This window comes from Macaca thibetana, chromosome 3 (genome assembly GCF_024542745.1).
Source record: "Macaca thibetana thibetana isolate TM-01 chromosome 3, ASM2454274v1, whole genome shotgun sequence".
Taxonomy (NCBI): Eukaryota; Metazoa; Chordata; class Mammalia; order Primates; family Cercopithecidae; genus Macaca; species Macaca thibetana.
Window position 1 is genome coordinate 129,841,142 of NC_065580.1, and position 27,990 is coordinate 129,869,131.

At 44.3% G+C, this 27,990-nt stretch overlaps 1 long non-coding RNA gene and 1 other non-coding gene across 4 annotated transcripts; one reads left to right on the plus strand and one right to left on the minus strand.

Annotated features, from left to right (window-relative positions):
* Positions 1-719: 719 nt before the first annotated feature.
* LOC126950317 (uncharacterized) lies at positions 720-27,568 on the minus strand. Of its 3 annotated transcripts, XR_007724160.1 has the most exons (8): positions 25,722-27,568; positions 25,262-25,336; positions 23,136-23,272; positions 18,360-19,401; positions 17,110-17,849; positions 13,283-13,443; positions 10,012-10,076; positions 720-2,111 (listed from the first exon to the last, which is right to left on the minus strand). It is a non-coding gene; the product is annotated as an uncharacterized LOC126950317 (long non-coding RNA). The 3 variants fall into 3 exon arrangements; XR_007724162.1 differs by lacking the exons at positions 25,262-25,336; positions 25,722-27,568 and adding an exon at positions 23,833-24,190 and having other exon boundaries at positions 23,136-23,268; XR_007724161.1 differs by lacking the exons at positions 25,262-25,336; positions 25,722-27,568 and adding an exon at positions 23,833-24,190.
* On the plus strand, positions 12,587-12,690 carry LOC126951773 (U6 spliceosomal RNA). Its single transcript, XR_007724637.1, has one exon. It is a non-coding gene; the product is annotated as a U6 spliceosomal RNA (small nuclear RNA).
* Positions 27,569-27,990: the final 422 nt, after the last annotated feature.

The window sequence follows — 27,990 nt, forward strand, 5'->3', positions numbered from 1 at the left end:
GAGGACTGCTTGAGGCCAGGAGCTAGAGACCAGCCTGAGCAACACGGTGAGACCCTGTCTCTATCCAAAAAAAGAAAAAAATTAGCTAGGTGTGGTGGTGCACACTTACAATCCCAGCTACTCGGGAAGCTGAAGTGGGAGGGTAGTTTGAGCCTGTGAGGTCAAGGCTGCAGTGAGTCATGATTATGGCACTACAGTCAAGCCTGGGTGACACAGCAAGACCCTGTCTCAAGGAACAAAACAACAACAACAACCATTTACAGACAGAAAAGAAATAGGGCTAATAAGGTATGATGTTGAAATGTGACAAAGTAATATGAGGGCTTTTATCCATTTAAAATCATCAAACAAAAAATAACCTATTAAATTATAATACCCTGTGCTGGCAAAGGTGCAGTGAAATGGGCACTTTCTTTTTTTTTTTTTTTTTGAGACGGAGTCTCGCTCTGTCGCCCAGGCTGGAGTGCAGTGGCCGGATCTCAGCTCACTGCAAGCTCCGCCTCCCGGGTTCACGCCATTCTCCTGCCTCAGCCTCCCGAGTAGCTGGGACTACAGGCGCCCACCACCTCGCCCGGCTAGTTTTTTGTATTTTTTTAGTAGAGACGGGGTTTCACCGTGTCAGCCAGGATGGTCTCGATCTCCCGACCTCGTGATCCGCCCGTCTCGGCCTCCCAAAGTGCTGGGATTACAGGCTTGAGCCACCGCGCCCAGCCTGGGCACTTTCTTATACAATGAGGGGTGTTTAAATTGTGTATGAACCTTTCAGGGTAAAGCTTTGCAATTTTTTTATTTTTTTTTTATTTTTTTTTGAGATGGAGTTTCATTCTTGTTGCCCAGGCTGGAGTGCAATGGTGTAATCTTGGCTCACCGCAACTTCCACCTCCTAGGTTCAAGCGATTCTCCCGCCTCAGCCTCTGAATAGCTGGAATCACAGGTGTGTGCCATCACACCCAGCTAATTTTGTATTTTTAGTAGCGATGCGGTTTCTCCATGTTGGTCAGGCTGGTCTTGAACTCCAGACCTCAGGTGATCCACCCACCTCAGCCTCCCAAAGTGTTGGGATTACAGGCTTGAGCCACCACGCCTGGCCGACAATTTTTTTTTTAATAATAGAGACACTGTCTCACCACACTCTCCTCCAAGTCCTGACATCAAGCAATCCTCCTGCCTCAACTTCCCAAAGTGCTGGGATTATACCTGGGAGGCACCCAAAACCTTGTCAATTTACATCAAGGGCAATGAGAATGTCCATTCACCATGACTCACAGTAATCTCACTTCTGGAAATACCTTGGGAGATAACTGAATCTAAACAAAAGGTCATCTGCTCAAACAGTGAAAATCTGGGAGTAACTGAAGACAGAGTGGTTAAGCGAAATAAGAAACAGTTATAAGAAATTAAACTATCTATGGTATTTACAGGCACCTGGTCAGTTCATGTTAGCTGCTACTTTTTTATTGTTTACCCAGGCTGGAGTGCAGAGGCCTGATCATGACTCACTGCAGTCTCAGCCTCCCTGGGCTCAAGTGATCCTCCCACAGCAGCCTCCCAAGTAGCTGGGACTACAGGAACATGCCACCACACTAGGCTAATTTATGTATATTTCTGTAGGGATGGTAACTCCCTTGGTTTCTGAGGCCTGTCTCAAACTCTTGGCCTCAAGCCATCCTCCTGCCTCAGCCTCCCAAAGTGTTGTGATTACCAGTGTGAGCCACCACACCTGTCCACCTGCTACTTTTATTATATTATATCACTAAATTCAAAATTATTTGTCATTAAAAATTATCATTTTCAAGGCTGTGGAACAATATGTGTCCTACAGCATAATTGTAAAAACATATACAGTTGTCCCTCGGTATACAGAGAGGATTCGTTCCAGCCCCTCCATCTCTGCATATACCAAAGTCCATGCATACTCATGTTTTGCAGTCAGCCCTTTGGAACCCACGTATAGGAAAAGTCCAAATATTACTTGGGCATCATGGCAAGCACGTACAGTCTCAGTCACTTGAAAGGCTGAGGTGGGAGGCATGCTTGAGCCTGAAAGGTCGAGGATGCAGTCAGCTGTGATAGCACCACTGCCACTCCAGCCTGGACGACAGAGCAAGACCCTGTCTCAGAAAAAAAAAAAAAAAAAAAAAAAAAAGGTTAGAAATTGTAATGACGTCTGTTGGGCAAAATTCCATATAAGCAAAGCATAGATTAATGAAGCAATTGGTGATCAATTAGTACGATTGACTTTCTGGAGTTTCTGACAGTAAAGGTAAGAAAAATGCAAAACACAGAGACAGAGGGTTAGGGAAGGATTCTACGTGTTTAACAGGATGACACTGGCCATGTTCGTGCAGCAGCAGTATGTCACCATATGACATACCTTGGAGAAAAGTTAGCAGATGAGGAAGTTGATAAAAATGATGAGAGAAGCAAAATACTGATAGCGATAGTGAAGTAAACCACGAAGAATTTCCATAACTGACATCAGCAAAGTGGGAATATTGTACAGTGTGTGTTTAAGTTCCTGTATAACATTGTATTTGCTGTTTGTTTGTAAGGAATGTATCTACTAAAAGTTCTTCTTGCTGTCAAAAGAATATGTGTAAGTCATTAGAACTTATTCTTCTGTTTTTCTACTTTGATCTTCCGGCCATCATCCCATAGCCTTACTTTAGAAATTTTTTATTTTTTTAGAAATTTGAACAAGTGCTTGTTGGGGTGGCTCATACCTCTAGGATGGGAGGCAGGGGTGGAAGGGTCACTCGAGGCCAGGAGTTTGACACCAGCCTGGCCAACAAAGTGAGACCCCATGTCTACAAAACAATTTAAAAATTAGCCAGGTGTCATCATGTATACCTACAGTCCCAGCTACTCAGGAGGCTGAGGCAGGAGGAGCCTTAGCCCCAGAGTTCAAGGCTGCAGTGAGTTGTGATTGCAGCACTGTACTCCAGCTGGGTTGCAGAGGCGACCCCATCTCCTAAAACAAAAAAACAACAAAAAAAGAAAGAAAATAGGTAAAGTAGCAAGTTGTATGTAGCTTACTCTGAATATGTCTAAACTACATGTTTTCAATCTTTTGGGGTCTAGCATCTCTTTACATTTTTTAACTCTATTGAAGATCTTTTAAAACTTTTTCTTCATATAAATATATTAAAATTAGAAAATAAGACAAAATTTTGAAAATATTATTCATTACATATTAATAAAACCATTTCATGTTGTTATAATGCAGGACAAATTTTTAACATAGATACATTCATTACATATGAATAATAAAACCAGTACATGTTGACATAAGTAATACGGTTTTTTTTGGGAAACAAAGTCTACTTTCACCCACGCTGGAGTGAAGTGGCATGATCTTGACTCACTGCAACCTCCACCACCTGGGTTCAAGCAATTCTCCTGGCTCAGCCTCCCAAGTAGCTGGGATTACTGGCACCTACCACCATGCCTGGCTCATTTTTGTGTATTTTTAGTAGAGATGTGGTTTCACCATGTTGGCCAGGCTGGTCTTGAAATCCTGACCTCAGGTGATCACCTCGGTCTCCCAAAGTGCTGAGATTACAGGCGTGAGCCATTGCACCCAAACCAATTAATATATATGTATTAATGTGTGTGTGTGTGTGTGTGTGTGTGTGTGTGTGTGTGTGTGTATATATATATATATATATATATATTTTTTTTTTTTTTTTTTTTTTTTTTTTTTGAGACGGAGTCTCGCTCTGTCCCCCAAGCTGGAGTGCAGTGGCGCAATCTCGGCTCACTGCAAGCTCCGTCTCCCAGGTTCACGCCATTCTCCTGCCTCAGCCTCCCCAGCAGCTGGGACTACAGACGCCCGCTGCCATGCCTGGATAATTTTTTTGTATTTTTATTAGAGATAGGGTTTCACCGTGTTAGCCAGGATGGTCTAGATCTCCTGACCTCGTGATCTGCCCACCTCGGCCTCCCAACAGATTAATATATTTTTTAAAACACTGATTAGTCAGGCAACAACACTGGGCAGGGGTCTCCTCATTCCCAGCGATGCAAACCCCACTGCACGGCTCTGGGGTTGCAAGGGCTACAGCGCCAAAAGGCTCTAACTTGTGATTTCATATTTTATTTGTATTCTATTTGTATTGTGAGACAGGGTCCTGCTCTGTTGCCCAGACTGGAATGCAGTTGTGTGTGCACTTATAGCTCACTGCAGCCTCGACCTTCTGGGCTCAAGCCATCTTCCTGCCTCAGCTCCCCACTGGCTGGTGCTACAGTTGAGTGCCACCATACCTGGCTATTTTTTTAATTTTTTGTAGAGTGAGGGGTCTTGTTCTGTTGCCCAAGCTGGCCTCAAACGCCTGACCTCAAGAGATCTGCCCACCTCAGCCTCCTGAGTAGCTGGGACTATAAGTACACATCACCATACCTAGCTACATTTATTTCATTTTATTAAATTTTGAAAAATATTTTTATAGAGAGGAGGTCTTGCTATGTTGCCCAGGCTGGTCTCAAATTCCTGCCCTTAAAAGATACTCCCATCTCTGCCTCCCAAACAACTGTGACTACAGGCATGAGCCACCGCAATGAGCCTGAAGAGATTTCTTTAATCTAGCATCCCATACTTGATAGGATTGAGAAAGGCAGTAGTGTTTTTTAAAATTACTTAATAATTCAGTAAGAATCTATCTCAACCTTGACCTCTGCCTTCTCTCACATCCAGTCTGTCGGGAAATCCTGTTGTGTCTTCAACATGTATTGAAGATCTCCACCCAGCAACCCCCTGGCCTCCTCCCCTGCTTCTCTCCTCTGACCATCTCTCACCACCACTATGACCCTGGTCAGGACCACTATCATCTCCCGCCTGGATGTTGCCGCAGCTTGGCCCCCATGCTTCTACCCAAATCTTCCCACAGTCTTTCTCAACTCAGCAGCCGGAGAAAGCTTTTAAATCGGGAGAGAGATCATGTCGCCTCTCTGCTCAGGACCCTCCCACAGTTCCCATCTCAGTCAGAGTAAAAGCCAAAGCCCCAGCAATAACCTCCCAGGGCTTACACGATCTGTGCTGATCCCAGCCCAGCAACTCCCTGGCCTCCTGCCCTAATTCTCTCCCTCTCTCCTTCTGCTCCACTGACCTCCTTCCAGAGCCTCAGACACACCTCAGACACTTTATTCCGTTGTTTCTGCCTACAATCCTCTTCCCTCAGCACCTCGGCCAGCTCCTTCCCCTCCTTCAAGTCTTGGCTTAATTTTCACTTAGGAGGCCATCCCTGACCATTCTATTTAACATTGCCATCTGTCCCCATGCCCACCATGCTCATTTATTCTTTCTTTTCTTTTCTTTTTTTTTTTTTTTTTTTTTTTTTTTTTTTTTTTTTTTTTTTTTTTTGTGGAGACAAGATCTTACTCTGCCACCAAGGCTGGAGTGCAGTGGTACAATCATAGCTCACTGCCACCTCCAATTCCCAGGCTCAAGCAATCCTCCCACCTCAGCCTCCCTAGTAGCTGGGACTACAGGGGCATGTCGTCATGCCTGCCTGATTTCTTTTATTATTTTATTTTATTTGAAGATGGAGTTTCACTCTTCTTGACCAGACTGGAGTGCAGTGGTGCAATCCTGACTCACTACAACTTCCACCTCCCAGTTTCAAGGATATCTCCTGCCTCAGCCTTCCTAGTAGCTGGGATTACAGGCGCGTGCCACCATACCTGGCTAATTTTTGTATTTTCAGTAGATATGGGGTTTTGCCATGTTGGCCAGGCTGGTCTCAAACTCCTGACAGGTGATCTGCCTGCCTCAGCCTCCCAAAGTGCTGAAATTACAGACGCGAGCCACTGCGCCCAGCCATTTTTTAAATTTTTTTATAGAGACAGGGTCTCACTATGTTGCCCAGGCTGGTCTTGAACTCCTGGCTTCAAGTGATTCTCCTGCCTGGATTCCTAAAGTGCTGAGATTACAGGCATGAGCCACCATGCCTGGCTTCATGTTCATTTCTTCTTGTGGCTGCAACAAACTTTCCTACATTTAGTGGCTAAAAACACCACAAATCAACCATCTTACAATTCTGGGGGCCAGAAGCCCAAACTAGGTTTATTAAGGCTAAAGTCAAGGTGTTCAGCAGGGCTGCATTCCTTCTGGATGCTCTACCATGTTCTCTTGGCTTTTCCAGCTTCTAGAAGCCACCCCCATTTCTTGGATCATGGCCCCTGACTCCATCTTCAAAGCCAGAAGTGAAGCATCTTCAAATCTCCCTCTCTGACCTCGGCTTCCATAACCACCTCTCCTGTTCCAATTCTGACTCTCCTACCCTCTTTCTTTTATAAAGATCCTTGTGATTCACCTGAGGTCAGGAGTTCAAGACCAGCCTGACCAACAGAGAGAAACTCCATCTCTACTAAAAACACAAAAATTAGCCGGGCGTAGTGGCGCATGCCTGTATTCCCAGCTACTCTGGAGGCTGAGGCAGGAGAATTGCTTGAACCCAGGAGGCGGAGGCTGCGGTAAGCCAAGATCGCACCATTGCACTCCAGCCTGGGCAACAAGAGCGAAACTCCGTCTCAAAAAAAAAAAAAAATCCTTGTAATTGCTGGGCATAGTGGCTTCCACACATAATTCCAACACTTGGGGAGGTCAAAGCAGGAGGAAAACTTGAGGCCTAGAGTTTGAAACTAGCCTGGACAACATAGTGAGACCCCCACCTCTACAAAAAAATAAAAATAAATATCAGCCAGACATGGTGGTATGTGCCTGTACTCCCAGCTACTTGAGAGGCTGACGTGAGACGATCACTTTAGCCCAGGAGTTTCAGATCAGCCTGGGCGACATAACTAAATTTCATCTCTACAAAAATGAGCTGGGCATGGGTGACATGCATGTGTAGTCCCAGCTACTTGGGAGACTGAGGTGGGAGGATCGCTTGAGCTTAGGAGGTCAAAGCTATAGTGAGCTATGATCATATCACTGCACTCCAGCCTGGATGACACGGGCAGATTTTGTCCCAAGAAAAGAAAATAAAAATATATTTGGTCTCTGTCCCTGGTTCTTGGTACAGAGCTTCTAAAGCTTTTATAAAGACCTCAGTGATAGAGGTGATAGGAGCATCTTTTGTTTTAATATTTGGTCTTGGTCCCAGGTTTCTAACACAAGAGCCTCTAAGAACTCTGGGATCTCCAGCATGGTAAGAATGCATTTGGGGATGTTGTCGAGATGAATGGGTGGCTGCAAGCTCCTAGATTTCTTCAGGAGGAGGGCTGACTGCCAGAGGAAGCAACCAGATGATTAGAGGCTTGGAACTTTCAGCCTCACCCGCTTAACTCCAGGAGGCAAGTGGGGCTGGAGATCGACTTAATCACCAATGGCCAAGGATTTTATCAATCATGCTTGCATAATAAAGCCTCCATAAACACCCTGAACAACAGGACTGCAGAGCTTCCGGGTTACTGAACATAGGAGATGCTGGGAGGGTAGCATGTTCAACAGAGTGCATGGCAGCTCTGTGCCCCTCCAAACTTACCTTGCCCTGGGCAACCTTTTTTTTTTTTTTTTTTTTTTTTTTTGAGAATGGGTCTGGCTCTTTTATCCAGGCTAGAGTGCAGTGGCACAGGTTAGAGTGCAGTAGCACAATCTTAGCTCACTGCAACCTAAGCTTCCCCAGTCCCCAGATCAAAACATCCTCCCACCTCAGCTTCCCTAGTAACTGGAACTACAGGTGCACACCACTGTGCACTCGGTTATTTATTTATTGAGACGGAGTCTAGTTCTTAGTAACTGGAACCGAGGAAAGAGAGACCCTCTCATATTGTTTTATACTCAGTACCTGTTTTAAGAAAAAACAAGGAAGTAAAACCAAAGACAGGCAGCCCCGTGCCAGGCCCGAAACCAGGCCTGGGCCTGCCTGGCCTAAACCCAGTAGTTAAAAATCAACTCATAACTTAGAAACCGATGTTATTCATAGATTCCAGACATTGTATAGAAAAACATTGTGAATCTCCCTGCCCTGTTCTGTTTCTCTCTGACCACCGGTGCATGCAGCCCCTGTCACATACCCCCTGCTTGCTCAAATCAGTCATGACCCTTTCATGTGAAATCTTTAGTGCTGTGAGCCTTAAAAGGGACAGAAATTGTGCACTCAGGGAGCTCGGATTTTAAGGCAGTAGCTTGCCGATGCTCCCAGCTGAATAAAGCCCTTCCTTCTACAACTCGGTGTCTGAGAGGTTTTGTCTGCGGCTCGTCCTGCTACAGAACTACAGGTGCACACCACCGCACTCGGTTATTTATTTATTTATTGAGACAGTCTAGTTCTGTCACCCAGGCTAAAGTGCAGTGATGTGATCTCAGCTCACTGCAACCTCCACCCCCAGGTTCAAGCGATTCTCCTGCCTCAACCTCCTGAGTAGCTGGAATTACAGGTGCGCACCACCACGCCTGGCTAATTTTTGCATTTTTAGTAGACGGGGTTTCACCATGTTGGTCAGACTGGTCTCGAACTCCTGACCTCGTGATTCGTCCACCTTGGCCTCTCAAAGTGCTGGGATTGCAAGGCTTGAGCCACTGTGCTCAGCTTTTTAAAAATTTTTTACAGAGACAGGGTTTCACCATGTTGCCCAGGCTGGTCTCAAACCCCTGAGTTTAAGCAATCCTCCCACCTCGGCCTCCCAAGTGTTGGGATTACAGCGTGAGCCACTGCATCTGGCATGTACATCTCTTTCATTGGCTGTTTCTGCGATGCATCCTTTACAATGAACCAGTAATAGGAAATGAACTGGCCCGATGTGGTGGCTCACATCTATAATCCCAGCACTTCAAAGAGGCTGAGGTGGGAGGATTGCTTGGGCCCAGGAATTTGTGGCCAACCTGTGCAACATAACAAGACCCCAACTCTACAAAAAATAAATTAGCCAGATATAGTGGTGCAGACGTGTAGTCTCAGCTACTAGGGAGGCTGAGGTGGGAGGACCACTTGAGCCCAGGCAGTCGAGGCTGCAGTGAGCTATGACTGCACCACTGCACAACAGCCTGGGCAACAAAATGAGACCCTGTCTCTCAGAAAAAAAGAAAATAAACTGTTTTTGTGAGTTCTGTAAGCTGTTCTAGCAAATGATTAAACCCAAGAAGGTGGTCATGGGAACCCCTGATTTGTGACAGGTTGGTCAAAAGTACAGGTGACAACCTAGGACTTGCCATTGGCATCTGAAATGAGGGTGGTCTCGTGGGACTGAGCCCCTCATCTAGGGGGTCTGTGCCAACTCCAGGTAGTGTCAGAATAAAATTGTGGGATACCCAGTTAATATCCAGAGCATTGGAGAATTTGGTGTAGAAACTCCACACACACATTCAGTCAGAAGTGTGTGAGGAGAGACAAACACGGGCTTTTCTTTCACCTGTCTACCTGCTTAACTGCATAGGAGAGGCAACACGTGGTGCTCATGAACAAAGCAAGCATTAAAGTCAGACCAGACCCGACATTTGACTCAGTCTTAATATCCAGGCGAGCTTGGGCAAATCACTCATTATCCCTAAGTCTTCATCACTTCATTCATAAAATGGGGATAACTGTGGCACCTGCCTGTGATTTTATGAGAACTAATGAAATACTATGCTTGGTGTTAGTGTGATCATTATACCTATTCCAAACTATCTGACAAGGACAGTGATGCATGATAACATCAACAGATTAGAAATTGTAATGAGTTCTCTCAGGCAAAATTCCATACAAGCAAATTACTGTCTCTCCAAAGCATTCCCACCACACTTAATTCATCATTCCCTGAACAAAATGTGCCATCTTCATTGTCCAGGTCTTTACAGTGCTGGTTTCCCTGCCTGGGCAGCTCCCTCCATCCCATCCCAGCCCATTCCCCATCCCTCCACCTCCCCCTTCCCTCCCCACTCTCATACAACTCTTCCTCATTTTTCAGGACCCGGCTTCAATGTCACCTTAACTGGAAGCTTCTCTCACCCTCCGGAAGAGCTTCCCATTGCATTTGATGCATGTACTGTTATTTGACCATTTTTGAGTCATAGGCCAAGTCTTTTTGTACCTGAATAACATGCTGCCCAGTCAGTCTCTCTTCCTGGACTCTGAAGTCTTTCATGGTAGATCCAGCTGGAAATGACAAAAAGACATTCTTTGAAAAAAAAAGGGGGATGATATAAACAGACACAAGTTCTTAAACGTTTTAAATGGTATGTGAAAAGCAAACAAAAATCAAAGGCTTATGGGAAACAGGAAGGAAAGAATTACTGGGAACTTCATCAAGGGTTAATATTTTGTTTGGTTTTTTGTTTGTTTTTTTTTTTTTGAGACGCAGTCTCGCTCTGTCGCCAGGCTGGAGTGCAGTGGCGCGATCTCGGCTCGCTGCAAGCTCTGAATTTCCCAGGTTCACGCCATTCTCCTGCCTCAGCCTCCCGAGTAGCTGGGAGTACAGGCACCCGCCACCACGCCTGGTTAATTTTTTGTACTTTTAGTACAGACGGGGTTTCATCGTGTTACCCAGGATGGTCTCAATCTCCTGACCTTGTGATCTGCCTGCCTCAGCCTCCCAAAGTGCTGGGATTACAGGCATGAGCCACCGTGCCTGGTCTAATTCACTTAAATTATTTTATTTTATTTTATTTATTTTATTTATTTTATTTTTTGAGACAGAGTCTCATTCTGTTACCTAGGCTGGTGTGCAGTGGTGCAATCAGGGCTCACTGCAGCCTCGACCTCCTGGGTTCAAGTAATCTCACCTAATTTTTATTTGGTTTAAGAAACTCAGTCTTGGTTGAGCATGGTGGCTTATGCCTATAATCTCAACACTTTGGGAGGCTGAGAGGGGTGGATTACTTGAGGCCAGCAGTTTGAGATCAGCCTGGGTAACATATTAAGACCCTGTCTCCACACAAAAAATAGTGAATTTGTGAAAGGCAATTTTTTCCACAGACTGGGGGTGGAGGGAATGACTTCAGGATGATTGAACTGCATTACCTATATTGTGCACTTTATTTCTATTATTATTGCATTGTAATATACAATGAAATAATTCTACAACTCATGATAATGTACAATCAGTGGGATCTCTGAACTTATTTTCCTGCAACTAGAAGGTCCCTCTGGAGCGATGGGAGAAACAGGCACTAGATTCTCATAAGGAGCACGCAACCTAGATCCCTCACATGCACAGTTCACAACAGGGTTCATGCTCCTATGAGAATCTAATGCTGCCGCTGATCTGACAGGCCATGGTGCTCAGATGGTCATGTGAGCAATGGGAGGGGCTGTAAATACAGATGAAGTTTCCCCTCACTCGCCTGCTGCTCACCTCCGGCTCTGTGGCCCTGTGGTTGGAGACCCTGCTCGACTGCATTCAAAAGTACCCATCCCATACCATTCTTCAGACTCACCTATACTGCCGCAGTCGTCAAGTATAGCACCCCTTAGCTTGCATGGCATATGCCTCGGCTGGCATTTCATCACAATCAACAGTAAGTGGTAGCTTGAGTCATTATGAGATCACTTCCTAGAAATCACCAGCATCCCATGTCCCACTGGCAAGGAGCTCAGCACCACTCCTTGGATAACCAAACCTATGCCCAAATCCAATCTGTGTGAGTCTCTCTCCTGGTATCCTTCCAGGCAACAATTCTGTATTTCTAGGAGTCGAATCAGGAGATGTAAACCACTCAGAGGTTTAAACTGAAATGGGCACAGTGGCTCACACCTGTAATCCCAGCACTTTGGGAGGCCAAGGCGGGTGATCGCTTTGAGCTCAGGAGTTTGAGACCAGCCTGGAAAACATGGCGAAACACCGTCTAAACAAAAAAACACAAAAATTAGCCAGGTGTGGTGGCACATACCTGTAATCCTAGTTACTCGGGAGGCTGAGGAAGGAGAATTGCTTGAGCCCGGAAAATTCGGAGGTAGCAGTGAGCAGAGATCGTGCCACTGCACTTTAGCCCGGGTGATCGAGTGTGACCCAGTACCAAAAAAAAAGTAAAAAAAAATACGTACATTGAATATAAAAAGTATTAATTATAACAGAGGATCGGCGTAATGAGTGACACACTAGCACAAACTAAAGACAACGCTAGAGAATACAAAACTAGCAGAGGCCAGGCATGGTGGCTCATGCCTGTAATCCCAGCAGTTTGGGAAGCCTAGGCAGGAGGATCGCTTGAGGACAGGAGTTGGAGACCAGCCTGGGCAACGTAGTGAGACCCTGTGTCTACTAAACAAAAGAAAAAAATCAGCCAGGTGTGGTGTTGGTGCACACCTGTAGTTCCAGCTACTTTGGAGTCTGGCATGGGAAGATCCCTTGAACCTGAAAATTCTAGGCTGTAGTGAGTATGGGTGGATTTTGGTGTACACAGAAACAGGGGAGCTGGAACTAATCCCCCCCATATACCAAGGGACAAATTATATCTGTTTTTACAATTATACTGTAGGATACATTATGTTCCATGACAATGGTAATTTTTAATGCCAGTTTTTAATTGAGTGGAATTAACATAAAAATAATAAAAGTAGCAGCTAATATTTACTGAGCTGTTACTAGGTGCCTATAAATACCACAGATTTTTAAATTCCCCATAACTCTTCCTTATTCCATGTAACCACCCTATCTTAAATTACTCATGCTTGCTTCGGTAGCACATATACTAAAGTTGGAACAATAGAGAGATTGGCATGGCCTCTGTGCAAGAAAGACATGCAAATTTGTGAAGCATTCCTTTTTTTAAAAAAAAAAAAGAAACAAAATTACACCCGGATTTTCACTGTGTGCATATGACCTTTTGTTTATGTTGAATTATATCCAAAGATGGTATTTCCAAAAGTGAGATTACTGTGAGTCACAGGGCATGAGCATTCTTATTACACTTGATGTAAATTGTCGAGCTTTCAGGCATGGTGGCTGTCTGCTTATAATTCCAGCACTTTGGGAGGCTGAGGTGGGAGGATTGCTTGTGCCTAGGAAGTTGTGGCTGCAGTGAGCCACAATTGCACCACTGCACTCCAGTCTGGGCAACAGAATGAGACAGAAGATTGACTTTTTAATAGAATTTTTCTGTTCACTTGAAGATTTGGCCAGGACTGTGCTATATGAAAATTCTTCACAAAATAATCATCTCATCCAATTAATGTTGGAATTGGGAACAGAAAATGTTTGGGTGACTATTTATTCCTTCACTTGCTGTTATATAAAATATTGCCAGTGGGCATTTAACAACCAAAAGTGTCATCTCTGAGCTACCCACAATGAAAGGTGATGTCTGGGGCCCAGGTGTATTGAGGTCCCCATGTCTGGGCTATGGGTGCTGAGTGGGACTTACTTGTCCATCCGTTTTCTATATTCCAGCACTGGGAAACTTGGGTTTATCCATCTTGATAAGAGGTCACTTAAATTCCACTTGGCAAGAACCACAAATGGAAGAAAGGCCATGAAACCACAGGCTTGCCCTTGTTCTCAAGGGAATCTTCAGCTTAGCTGGTTCTGTAAAAGAGGAATCACATTGTTGAAAACTCACCGCAGGTCAGCTGAGGTGGTCCATACCTATAATCCCAGCCAATCAGGAGACTAAGGCAGGAGGATCCCGTGAGGCCAGAAGTTCAAGAGCAGCCTGGGCAACACAGTGAACCCTCATCTCTACAAAAAATTAGAAAACGAGCTGGGTGCGGTGGCACATTCCTATAGTCCCAGCTACTCTGCAGGCTGAAGTGGGAGGATCAAAGTGAAAGCTGCAGAAGTGGAAGCTACAGTGAGCTCGATCTCACCATTGCACTCCAGCCTGGGTGACAGAGTGAGACCCTGTCTCAACACACGCACACACACCCCCTTGTCCCAGTCTGCCCAGCCTGGACTAGTGAAAAGTCTTCTGGTTACAGAAGAGGTATGCTCTTTTTTAGGACAGGGAGGGACCAGCAAGCTTGTTCACAGCCTTTCCCTCATCCTCTGCTTAGTTTTCCAAGAACATTTATGTGGAAAGGCAGTCTCTAGGGAAAAGACCTAAATCATCAGGTTGCCAAAGGAGAAATATGCCTCCTTTGTCAATTAATAAATGGAATGCCTGCCTTAAAAACCAGGGAGTTCTGCTAGGATGATTGATTCACTCCCTACGACCCTGACCTATGCAGGGAATGTAAAAACCTGGAGTTTGGGGACCTATAATATTGAAGGCCACATTGCAGATGTGGAGACTCTGCCAAAGTACAGCCTTTCCACAAGGCACTACCAAACACCAGCTGGATGTCTCCATGAGGCACCACCGTATCTCTGGCTCTCGTTTCCCCTGGAGATGCTCTATTCCAGCCTTCTCTTACATTTTGTATCCCACACAGTTCCTGGCATGAGGACTCACAACATAGCAGGCTGCTGAGTTAATGGTGACCTACTGCAGATCCAACTTGAGATTCTGGCAGGGTGCTTTGTGTTTGAGAAATTAAAGAGGAGAGAATGGACCCAGCCTGCTAGAATACAAAAAATTTAAAGAAAAAAAAATTTTAAAGCACACTCCCACCAATGCTGGATCTATTTCTTTCTTGCTTTTTTTTTATTTTTCTGAGATAGGGTCTTGCTCTGTCACTCAGACTGGAGTGCAGTGTCAAGAGCACCGCTTACTGCAGCTTTCAACTCCTGGGCTCGAGCTATCCTCCCACTTCAGCCTCCCGAGTAGCTGGGATTACAGGTGAATGCCACCATGCCTGGCTAATTCTTAATTTTTTTGTAGAGACGGGGTCTCACTATGTGGCCCAGACTGCTCTTGAACTCCTGGGTCAAACTAACCCTCCCGCCTTGGCCTCCCAAAATGCTAGGATTACAGGCTTTAGCCACTGCACTCAGTCTATTTATCTTTCTATAACTCATATATTAAATCTTCCTCCTTAAATCACCTCCTACCCACTGATCTGCAGGGATAGCAAACACAGGTCTCAGCAGGTCAGGCAACCTACATGAGGGAATGAGGCCGGAGTAATGTGGGAGACCAGGGGGAACTGCACAAACTGCAAGGTTTTCAAACCTTGCAAACTGCACTTCAATAATTCTTCAACACTGTGATGGTCAAACCAAACACAGAAACAGGAAGCCCAGTTCAGTCGCCAGCAGCCAATGTGGGATATTTGATCTACACGCTACAGGGCAAACTGCTTACGAAGAATGACCTGGTCTCCACCAACCTGCTCTTCAAGTCCAACTGCTCCTGCCCAAGTCCTTACACTCTACTGACATGACCCACATTCACAGTACTCTCCTGACACTTTGCTTGTTCACTATTTATTTTCCCAATGAATATTTCCTTACCTCTTTTTTTTTTTTTTTTTTTTTTTTTTTTTTTTTTTACTTTTTTTGAGACAGAGTCCCCCTCTGTCAAACAGGCTGAAGTACAGCAGGATGATTATGGCTCACTGCAGCTTCGTTATGGCTCACTGCAGCTTCCATCATCCGGGCTCAAGTGATCCTCCCACCTTAGCCTCCCAAGTAGTTGGGATTACAGCCATGTAACATCGCACCCAGCTAAATTTATTATTTTTTTCTTTTTTTTTTTCAGACAGAGTCTGGCTCTGTCGCCTAGGCTGGATGGAGTGCAGTGGCATAATCAAGGCTCACTGCAACCTCTGCCTCCTGGGTTCAAGCGATTCTCTTTCCTCAGCCTCCCGAGTAGCTGGGATTACAGGTGCGTGCCACCATGCCCAACTAATTTTTATATTTCTAGTAGAAACGGAGTTTCACCCTGTTCACCAGGCTGGTCTTGAACTCCTGACCTCAGGTGATCCGCCCACCTCAGCCTCCCAAAGTGCTGGGATTACAGGTGTGAGCCACCGTTCCTGGCAAGTTTATTATTTTTTCTAGAGACAGGGTCTCACTATGTTGCCCAGGCTGGCCTTGAACTCCTGGGCACAAGCAATCCTCTGGCCCCCACCTCCCAAAGAGCTGGGATTACAGACTTGAGCCAACACATCAGGCCCTAACAAATTTCTGGAGCTCCTACTATATACCAGGCAGTATAACAGGTGCCCAGGAAACAGCAGTGAACAAGGTATAAGAGTTTTTGCCCTTGGCCGGGCACGGTGGCTCACACCTGTAATCCCAGCACTTTGGGAAGCCGAGGCAGGTGGATCACCTGAAGTCAGGAGTTCCAGACCAGTCTGATGAACATGGTGATACCCTGTCTCTACTAAAAGTACCAAAATTAGCGGGTCATGGTTGTACATGCCTGTAATCCCAGCTACAGCTACTTGGAAGGCGGAGGCAGAAGAATCGCTTGAACCCAGGAGGTGGAGGTTGCAGTGAGCTGAGGTCGCGGCACTGCACTCCAGCCTGGGCAACAAGAGTGAAACTCCTTCTCAAAAAAAACGAAAAACAAAAAAACAATTTCTGCCCTCGCAGAGCGTATAGGGTAGCAGGAAATTGATAGAGTTTGAATGCTTGTCTCCTCCAAATCTCATACTGAATTTAAATCCCTAATGTTGGAGGTGGTGCCTCGTGGGAGGTGTGTGGGTCATGGGGGCAGATCCCTCATGAATGGCTTGGTGCCCTCCCCATGGTAATGAGTGAGTTCTCTCTCTACTAGTTCACGTGACAGCCGATTGTTTAAAGAGCCTGGCACCTCCTCCCCTCTCCCTTGCTCTTTCTTCTCAACAAGTGACATGCTGGCTCCTCCTCCACCTTCCGCCAGGAGAGGAAGCCTCCTGAGGTCCTCACCAGTGGATGCTGGTACTATGCTTTTTTTTTTCTGAGACAGGGTCTCACTCTGACACTCAGGCTAGAGAGCAGTGGTGTAATTATGGCTCACTGCAATCCTGACCTCCTGGGCTAAAGAGATCTTTTTACCTTAGCCTTTCAAGTAGCTGAAACCACAGGCATGCATCAGTGCACTATCATGCCTGGCTATTTTTTTTATCTTTAGCAGAGACAAGATCTCACCATGTTTCCCAGGCTGGTTTCAAACTTCTGGGCTCAAGCAATCCTCCTGCCTCAGTATCCCAAAGTGCTGGGATTACAGGTGTGGGCCACTGTGCCCGGCCTGGTACCATGCTACTTGTATAGTCTGCAGGACTGTGAGCCAAATAAACCTTTTTTCTTTATAAACTACCCAGTCTGAGGTATTTCCTTATAGCAATGAAAAATGGACTAATCTAGGAATCATAGGCCAACACTTACCAGACTGTGATGAGCACATGACAGAAGTTCAGAGTGGGACTGAAACGCTCCCAAGGGGCTTCTTGTTGCATCACAGAGAGTGGGGTGAGACATCTCGGCTGAGGCTAAAGATGAGCAACGATGAGAGTGAAAGAGTGATGATGGGGGTAGGGAGAGGGTTTCCTGCAGGACCAGTAAAGTCCCCCAAGGAAATTTACATTCCATGTGGCTGGAGGGTAGGGATATGGGGAGGGTGGTGCGAGATAAAACTGGGAAGGTGAGCGGAGACCAGCTCTTACCAGGCCCTGTGGCCAAATTAGTTTGACTCTGTCTTAAAGGCAATGGGCAGTCACCAGCAGGTTTTAATCAAGAACTATTTTGACCCAAATTTGCCTTTTAGGAGAATTCCTCTGGCTTCAGTGGACAGGCCGAAGTGAGCAAGCCTAGAAGTCAGGAAAACAACTGGAGGCCCTTACAATAAACCAGTGTAAAAGAGAACAGGGCGGGGCAATGGTGGCTCCTACCTGTAATCTCGAAACTTGAGAAGTCCAAGGTGGGCGGATGGCTTGAGCCCAGGAGTTTGAGACCAGCCAGAGCAGTGTGATGAAACCACATCTCTACAAAACTCAAAAATTAGCTGGGCATGGGCATGGTGGCTCGTACCTGTGGTCCCAGCTACCCCAGAGGCTGAGGCGAGAGGATAGCTTGAGTCCAGGAGGTTGAGATTGCAGTGAGCCGAGATCACCCCACTGTGCTCCAGCCTGGGCAAGACAGGGAGACTGTCTCAAAAAAAAAAAAAAAAAAAAAAAAAAAAAAAAAACAAAGGAAAAAAAGAAAAAGATCCCATTCTTCACTTATTAGTGCCCTAACATTCTCAAGAGAACCTTGGTGACACAGTGAATTCAACTGTCACTGTAATTCAGCAACCCACACATTTAAGTTTGTGTTTGATTTCCAATAATATCAGCCCTATGGATACAAGAAATAAGGAATTGTGTTTGGGCTATCATGGAAGCTCTCTGGATCTTAGACCATGACTTATGCTGAAAGGTAAAGACTTGAGCTTTTTGTTTTTCTCTCTGTAAGTGCTCAAGTGCAGCGGTCCCCAATTTTGGGGGGACCAGGGACCAGTTTTGTGGAAGACAGTTTTTCCACAGACTGGGGGCAGTGAAGGTCAGTTCTGGGATATATCAAGCACGTTACATTTATTGTGCACTTTATTTCTATTATTACTACATTGTAACATATAACAAAATAATTATATAACTTACCATAATGTAGAATCAGTGGGAGTCCTGAGCTTGCTTTCCTGCAACTAGACGGTCCCATCTGGGGATGATGGGAGACAGTGACAGATCATCAGGCATTAGATTGTCATAAGGACAGAGCAAGGTGGATCCCTCGCATGCACAGTTCACAATAGGGTTTGTGCTCACATGATAATCTAATGTTGTCGCTGATCTGACAGGAGACAGATCAGGCGGTAATGTGGGGAGCGGCTGTAAATACAGACGAAGCTGCACTCGCCCACCCACTGCTCACCTCCTGCTGTGTGGCCCAATACAGGCCTGTGACCCAGGGATTCGGGGCCCCCGGTCAAGTGCATCCAAAAGGACCCTTTCCACACCAATCTTCATAGTGGTCAAGTGCAGCAGCCACTTAGCTCCCAAGGCATGTGCCTCAGCTGGCATTTCATCACAATCAACAATAAGTGGTAGCTTGAGTCATTATGAGGTCACTTCCTGGAACTCACCAGCATCCCATTTCCCATTGGCAAGGAGCTCAGCACTGTTCCTTGGATAACCAAACCCATGCCCAAATCCCATCTATGTGGGTCTATCTCCCAGGACCCTTCCTAGCATCAATTCTGTATTTGTCAGAGTCCAAACAGGAGACATAAACCACTCAAAGGTTTAAAGTGTTAAATTTAAAATAAAAAATTATTAATTATAACAGGGCAACAGCATAATGAGAGATTGGCTACCAAAAAGTAAAGAGAACTCTAGAGAATACAGGACTAGCAGAGGTCAGGCACGGTGGCACATGTTTACAATTTCAGCAATTTGGAAAGCCAAGGCAGGAGGATTCTTTGAGGCCAGGAGTTTGAGACCAGCCTGGGAAACACAGTGAGACCCTGTTTCTGCCCAAACAAACAAACTAACAACAACAAAAAACCTGGGTGTGGTGGCACATACCTGTAGTTCTAGCTACTTGAGAGGCTGAGGTGGGAGGATTGCTTGAGCCCGGGCGGTCAAGGCTGCAGTGAACCATGATTTTGCCACTGCACTTTAGCCTGGGCAACAGAGGGAGACCCTGTCTCAAAAAAAAAAAAAAAAAAAAAAAAGTATAGGACCAGCTGATAAAACAAGCAGTAACTGTCCCTACTGTCCCAACGCTGAGATCAAGGAAAAGACTCCCCACTAGGGCTGAGATCCAGCCCCCCTTGGAGAGGGCACAGTCGTGGGTAATTCAATGGCAGAATTGCTGCATTACCACATGGTGGAAGATGCTAGCAATCTGCCCTCTGGAATTTGCTGAAAATCCGCCCTCTATGATGCTAGATTAAGATATCAACGAACAGTTGTCTCACTACAAAACCACCCAGGCAGGTGCAGAGAAACTGCTGGTCACTGGGTGCTGCTGAGCACCATGCAGGGCAGGAGCCCAGTGCTGCAGACGCTCAGTGCCTGTGGAGATTCGCACACCACAACCAGAAAGAAAAGTCTCTTACAAGGTCCCTCTAGAACCATGTACTGACAACATTTAATCATGTACTAGCTGACGGAGGAAGCATTTAAGGAACCCACATCTATGTTTGCAGATCAAGCAGTGAAGGGTGAATTTGGAACGGATGGGCAGTCATTGGATGGATAGCTGGTACATGACATATTTCCCTCTAGCAAGAAAGAAAGGGAAGAGAGAAAAGAGAGAGAGGACCAGGCATGGTGGTTCACACCTATAATCCCAGCAGTGTGGGAGGCCAAGACAGCTGGATCATTTAGGTCCAGGAGTTAGAAACCAGCCTGGGCAACATAGTAAAACCCTCTCTACTAAAAATTAAAGAAATTAGCTGAGTGTGGTGGAGTTTGACTGTAGTCCCAACTTCTCAAGAGGCTGAAATAAAAGGATCACGAGTGTCTAGGGGTTCGAGGCTGCAGTGAGCTGTGTTCACACCACTGCATTCCTGCCTAAGTGACAGAGCGAGATCCTGTCTCAAAAAAAGAAATGTTGATGAAAATGTGGAGAAATTGGAACCCACATACATTTCTGGTGGGAACACAAAATGGTTTAACTACTTTAGGTGTTTCTTTTGTTGTCATTTTATTTTATTTGTTTATTTATATTTTTACTTTTGTGTGACAGAGTCTCTCTCTGTTGCCCTGGCTGGAATGCAGTGGTGTGATCCTGGCTCACTGCAACCTCCACCTCCTGGGTTCAAAAAATTCCCCTGCCTCAACCTCCCGAATAGCTGGGATTACAGGCATCTGCCACCATGCCCAGCCAGGCTGGTTTTGAATTCCTGACCTCAAGTTATCCACCCACCTTAGCCTTTCAAAGTGCTGGGATTACAGGCATGAGCCACCGCACCTGTCTTCTTTCCGTTTTAATTTAATTTTTCAAAAACCGAGACAGGGTCTTGCTGTCTTGCCCAAGCTGATGTCTCTTGTAGGCTCAAGTGATCCTCCCACCTCAGCCTCTCATGTAGCTGGGATTACAGGTGTGAGTCACTGCACCTGACTGGTGTAACCACTTTGGAAAACAGTTTCTCAAAAGGCTAAATGTACAGTATCATAGAATGCAACAATTTCTCTCCTAAGTACATATCCCAGAGTAATAAAAATATATGTCCACACAAAAACTTGTACATGAATCTTCATAGCAGCATTATTCATAATGGCCAATACATGGAAACAACCCAAATGTTCATCAACTGATGAATAAACAAAATGTGGTGTGTCTCTACCATGGAGTATTATTCAGCCATAGAAGGAACGAAATACTGACACATGCTATGACAGGAAGGAACTCTGAAAACATTGTGCTAAGAGGAAAAAAAAAAGCCAGCCACAAATGATCACATATTGCACAATCCTATTTATATAGAAGGTCTAGATTAGGCAAATCTATAGAGACAAAAATAGATCAGTGGTTTCCTATGGGGAGGGAACACAGGGGCATGGGGGGAGTAAGCTACTAGCTAGTGGCTAAGAACAGTGGGTTTCTCTGCAGGGTAATGAAAGTTTCTAAAATGGATGGTGGTGATAGATCACAGCTCCATGAATATTCTAAAAACCACTGAATTGCATACTTTGATAAATAAATTGCATCGTATGTGAACTACATTTCAATAAAGTTGTTATTTAAAAGAAAGAAAATAGCGAGCTGGACACAGGTGGCCCATGGCTACCTATAGTCCCAGCACTTTGGGAGGCTGAGACAGGAGGATCACTTGAGGACAGGAGTTTGAGATCATCCCGGGCAACATAGCACGATCCCATCTCTACAACAAAAAAATAAAAAATTTAGCTTTGCATGGTGGTGTACGTCTGTAGTCCCAGTTACTTGGGAAGCAGAGGCGGGAGTATTGCTTGAGCCCAGGGGTTTGAAGCTACAGCGAGCCATTATCACAACACTGCATTGTAGCCTGAGTGACAGGGCAAGACCCTGTCTCTAAAAAGGAAAGAAAAGAAATGCAAGTTTTTATCACTTTGTGAGAGTAACCAAGTTTGTAGAGAAACAGGTAAGAACAAAAGAGCACTGAATGGTGAGAGTGGGAGGCTGGTTAGGCTCATTGCTAGCTAAGGGACTTCTGAAAAATTCATTAGTAAAATCATAGCTCTGAGGGTCCATCAGGCATTCAAATGATAAATGTTAAATCCATTACAAATGCCCATCGTCTTTCTTTACATGCCTTCTAATGAAAAATTCCTAAGTGCCTAAATAGCAAGTGGTCTGAAATGACAGCAGCTGTTTATTAAAGAAATAACATCTCAAATTTTAAAAACCATGAGTCAAATATTATTTTCTTCCTCCCATTTTACAGGTGTGCAACCAAAAGAACAGAGAACTTAAGTAACTTTTCTTTTTTTTTTTTTTAATTATACTTTAAGTTCTAGGGTACATGTGCACAATGTGCAGGTTTATTACATATGTATACATGTGCCGTGTTGGTGTGCTGCACCCATTAACTCATCATTTACATTAGGTATATCTCCTAATGCTATCCCTCCCCCTACCCCCTCCCCACAATAGGACCCAGTGTGTGATGCTCCCCTTCCTGTGCTCAAGTGATCTCATTGTTCAATTCCCACCTATGAGTGAGAACATGTGGCATTTGGTTTTCTGTTCTTGCGATAGTTTGCTGAGAATGATGGTTTCCAGCTGTATCCATGTCCCTACAAAGGACACGAACTCATCCTTTTTTATGGCTGCATAATATTCCATGGTGTGTATGTGCCACATTTTCTTAATCCAGCCTGTCACTGATGGACATTTGGGTTGATTCCAAGTCTTTGCTATTGTGAATAGTGCCGCAATAAACATACATGTGCATGTGTCTTTATAGCAGCATGATTTATAATCCTTTGGGTATGTCCCCAGTAATGGGATGGCTGGGTCAAATGGTATTTCTAGTTCTAGATCCTTGAGGAATCGCCACACTGTTTTCCACAATGGTCGAACCAGTTTACAGTCCTACCAACAGTGTAAAAGTGTTCCTATTTCTCCACATCCTCTCTAGCACCTGTTGTTTCCTGATTTTTTAATGATTGCCATTCTAACTGGTGTGAGATGGTATCTCATTGTGGTTTTGATTTGCTTTTCTCTGATGGTGAGTGTTTAAGTAACTTTTCTAAGTGGCAGAGCACAGATTTAAATCCTATCACTTTGGCCTCAGAGTTTGTGCTTTATTTTACTTTATTATTTTAAAATTCATCGTTTTTAAAACCAAGAGACTTATGCAAAATTCTGCTAGGATTCAAAAAACACCTCTTGCTTTTCCTGACCATGGGTGCAGGCAGGGCTCATGCTGCATTTTCTTTACTTACATGTGTCCTGTTTGGATGGAGACATGATGACAGGAGCTCTCTCGGTCATCGTGCACCAGAAAGGAGAGTGAAGAGAAGCACAGGGAAGCCAGTCTTACCATCTTTGAGCTACTGAACCAATGTCAGCCTCAGCCTACCTGCACAATTATTTTTATGTGAGAAAAACAGGCATCTCCCTATTTTGAAAATCACAGCTAGCTACAGTAGCAAACAATCCTAAAGTTATTCCTCGTAACATTATTCCTACAGCCTCAATCCTTTTAACTCATTATATTAGCTGTTCATTTATCTGTTTTTCCTAACATCTAACTGATAACCAAAAGCTTATGTTATTAAATAAGCTTTGGGTTAACAGGATCGATGAATGAAGAGTTTAAAGATACCCAAAAAAAAGCTCATAGAGGTACCTGCCAAATGTGCCAACTGACTACTATGAACTAATTTACTTTTGAGAAACATGCTGTTTCTTATATGCTACTGACAGTGCCTGTAAAAATGGTGCACATTAACTGGCTGTTGTATTTTCTCCTCAATCTTAATATCTAATATCCACAGACTGAGATTAGGGCACCAGCATATACAATGTACCTTTATACTAGAGTTAGAAGGGGACTGGAAGTGTAGAAATCATAATCTTCTCTATAAAGCTCCTGTCACCTTGGAATTAACCTCTCCTTTATATAGTCTCAACGTTCACCTTGTTCAAATCTTTATAGGTTCAGGTTCAGGTCTCTGTGGTCGCACAGTGTGTCTTTTTACCAAAAGGAACACCTCACACACTTTACAAGGAGCTCCTTCAGGAAAGGATGGCACCTCGTGTAGAGGAGAGATCTCTGATCCTTTGATCTTTTCCAAAAGAAGAAAAGGAAAGATTTGAATGTATTTTTATTCTTGGCATTTTTGAACAGAAATGATCAGGTATTAAGTTGCTCAAAGATGCCTACAAGCTTTCATAGGAGAAACATCTAATTCATAACCAAGAGTTTATGTTATTAAGTAAGCTTTCCTTTAATAGGATCATGAATGAAGAGTTTAAATACTCTAGTCCCCATTTAGTCATCTGGTATATTCTCTGTGAGGTATACTCTCAGTCATCTGGTATCCTCAGTCATCTGGTATACTCTCTGTGAGGTATACTCTTAGTCATCTGGGAACCTCTCTCCGAGTACGCCAGATGATTAAATGGAAATTACTGCACCACTAAACACCAGTACTGCAAACTCTTACTTAAAAAATCGACACCTAGGACATAAAAAAAAGATCCTAGGCTGGGTGCGGCAGCCCACACCTGTAATCCTAGCACTTTGGGAGGCCGAGGCAGGCAGACTGCCTGAGCTCAGGAGTTTGAGACCAGCTTGGGCAACATGGTGAAACCCTATCTCTACTAAAATGCAAAAAATTAGCCGGACATGGCGGTGTGCGCCTGTAGTCCCTGCTACTCGGGAAGCTGAGGCAGGAGAATTGCTTGAACCTGGGAGGCTGAGGCTGCAGTGAGCCAAGATCATGCCACTGCACTCCAGCTTGGGTGACAGAGCGAGACTTTCATCTCCAAATAAAAAACAATGATCCTAATGCAGTTATTTCCTTTTGCATTTATGAGAAGATGGAAGAAACACCCATATTTGATGGTTGGTTGGGAACTGTCTTTGGTATTGTATGAAGTATTTTAATAATGTGAACATGAAAAGATGAGAACCCTGCAGACCCCATGGGCATAGAGAGAAAGAAGTACATTAGAGGGTGTTGTAGGAAATATTTTCATTCCTGGCACTACTTTTTAAACCACCCCTCAACTTTCTTTCCTAAAAAGAATAGAAAAAACAAAGAAGACAAAAGATGAAGAAACATTCCACGTGACCCTCTGTACCCTTATTTGTTATAATAAAGTAAAAGCATTTTAGGGATTCTCTTGAGTGCAGTTTATGATGTGATCCATGTTATTTATTTTCTGTTAATGATTTTCAAAATTTCAATTAAAGACATTCAGAAATTTAGCTTTATCACAGGCAGCTGTTCACATGTAAAACTAGTTTGGTTACCTTCATCTGTATAAACATGTAGCTAGTGAACTGACATAACTATTAAACTGGAGAATCAACAGAAACATGCCAAGAACTGGCTCTTACCTTCCACAGTGACCTCAATGTCAGGAAACTTTTCATTACTCTCAGGGCTTCATGGTCTTCCCAGAAACTGCAAAACTGTAAAATAAGCACAGAATTACTTTAGTATACTGTAGGAAAAAATACAGAGGGAGATGCTTTATAAGCGCAGAGTATTAAAATTCATTCACTTTGGCTCTTTTCAAAGTAAACTGCAGAATTAAACTTGTAGTGTAATCCTCCACAGGGGGGCTCAACAAAGCCATGGAAACATAAATGAAGTGGGATTGCAAATGTGACACTTCTAATAAATTTTTTTTTTTAAAGAAAAAGAAGTCCATTAAATAAAATACCTTAAAAAGCCAAGAAACTAACTGCAAGTCCCCCAAAGAGAGTGGTCAATGATTCCGTGTGATTTAAGGAATGATGAGAAAGAATGTCTTAATGCAGTGAAATATAATACGCAATACAGGTAATCTCTTACCTTTAGTGTTTATTAGCCATTCCAGGAGGCGAGTAGGAAATAACTAGTTCAGGTCTAGAAAGAAAACTAAGAAATGTTACAGTAGCCAGTACAATGGTGGCCTCATAGCCAATAAAATGGTTGTGATATGACCTCAGGGTCACCTGAGGTCAGGAGTTTGAGACCAGCCTGACCAACTTGGTGAAACACCGTCTCTACAAAAAATACAAAAATTAGCTGGGCATGGTGGTACATGCCTGTAATCCTAGTTACTTGGGAGGCTGAGGCAGGAGAATCACCTGAACCCAGGAGTCGGAGGTTGCAGTAAGTTGAGATTGTACCATTGCACTCCAGTCTGGGCAACAAGAGTGAAACTCTGTCTCAGAAAAAAAGAAAAGGGTACTCAATCATCAATATTTACTTGCTAACAAGATTGACCCAGGAATAACAGAGCAGATAAAACCCAGCAGATTAAACTTCATTCAAGTACTCAGGCATAGTGCGAGCCACCACAGCGCCTCTGAACACCGTGGAGGCAGTGGTCACTATTCTCTCACTGATGAAGACAACTGAGTACGGGATGGGGAATGGCAGGGGCAATGGAGAGTGCCAGGACTGCAGCTCAGAGTCAGGCTTTTCCATTAAGGACTTACAGCCACACTTGTCACCTCCAGCTAGAAAAACATTTTAGTATAAATGTCATTTTATTGTTTTAATTCCAGAAATGACCAAAGTGGCAAACAGAACTTACATTTTTATTGTTGCATTTTATCTGTTACCCAAGCTAGAGTGCAGTGCTGTGATCTCAGCTTACTGCAGCCACTGCCTCCCGGGTTCAAGTGATTCTCCTACTTCAGCCTCCTGAGTAGCTGGGATCACAGGTGCCCACCACCATGCCCGGCTAATTCTTTGTATTTTTATTAGATATGGGGTTTTGCCATGTTTGCCAGGCTGGTCTCGAACTCTGGACCTCAGGTGATCTGCCCGCCTCAGCCTCCCAAAGTGCTGGGATTACAGACGTGAGCCACCACACCTAGCCTAAAACTTACTTTTTAACAACAAACTTCATTTTATTACCCCCTTGGACGATCCTTTCCAGTCACGGAATTCCAAACCAGGAGGGCTTTGGAAGGGAATCCCCTCTGGCAAGGCTTCTACATACAGGAACTCGGGGTTTGATTCAAACAGGATATGGTACTTTTACTGTCTCAGTGAGTCCAAGAGCTTGAGCTGAAAGTTCAAGAGAACATAATTTGTGGAAGATAAAATTTGACACAGACCTTCTTTTATTTGTATCTGCATTCTCAGTACATTACAGACAAGTTCCCTACAATCGAGCAATATTCACTTCATATTGAAGGCATTTTGCTTAGGATATTGGGCAAATCTGAAGAAGCAGCCTAAAAAATAGTATTTTTAGGAGGAACATTTTAACACTTTCACTCAAAAGGAGAGTTACGTTATTAGCCAAAATGACCTCTGTGTTCTAAGCAGAAATGATCGAAGGCCATTCCATACAGCAGTGGCCCCTGGCAGCCTTTGCATTCTCATCAAGAGGCAGGGTAGCTGTTCAAAGACAGGTGGTGTCTATGATGCCACGAAGCAGCACTCAGTAAGTTCAAGTCATCAGACACAGAGTAGACAGGATTCCTGATAAGGGACAGGAAACGTCAGCAGCAGGTATTGAGATAGTAAGCAGGAATGCTCTGGGAATGCTGCGTGCTCCCCACTCCTTAATTCCTTCTCCATGACAGACACACCCAATCAACTGAAACACACTTTCTTGCTGAGTCTGTTCAGAATCGTTCAAGACAGCACTCCAGGAAACCGCTGTCAACAAATCTAAGAATTTGCCAGACGTGTGTTAGCCAGATTTGAACTACAGACAGTGGAATGACACTTCACCCAATGCCGCCCTTCCTCTCCCATCCTGACACATAAGAAAGCTGAATCCAAGAGAAATGAAGTCACCTGCTTGATTTCAATAGCAAGTGTAGTAGTAGAAATAAACCAAAGCCCGGTTTCTGGGACCTTCCTTTTTTAGGTCCTAAACTTCTATAATTCATTCAGACACAACCCTTCATTGATATGTTAAGTTAAAGACCGACAGTAGGGGAAGGACTATGGGTCCCTTCATGTTCATATGAAAGGGCGAGACTCTTATCTCCAAAAAATAAAAAATACAAAAATATTTCAATTAAAAAAAAAGTGTGACGGTTTTTGGCAATGTTTAAATAGAAAATAAGAGTATCCCTTTCAAATAAGCTGACACTTTCTGAACGTGTAATAA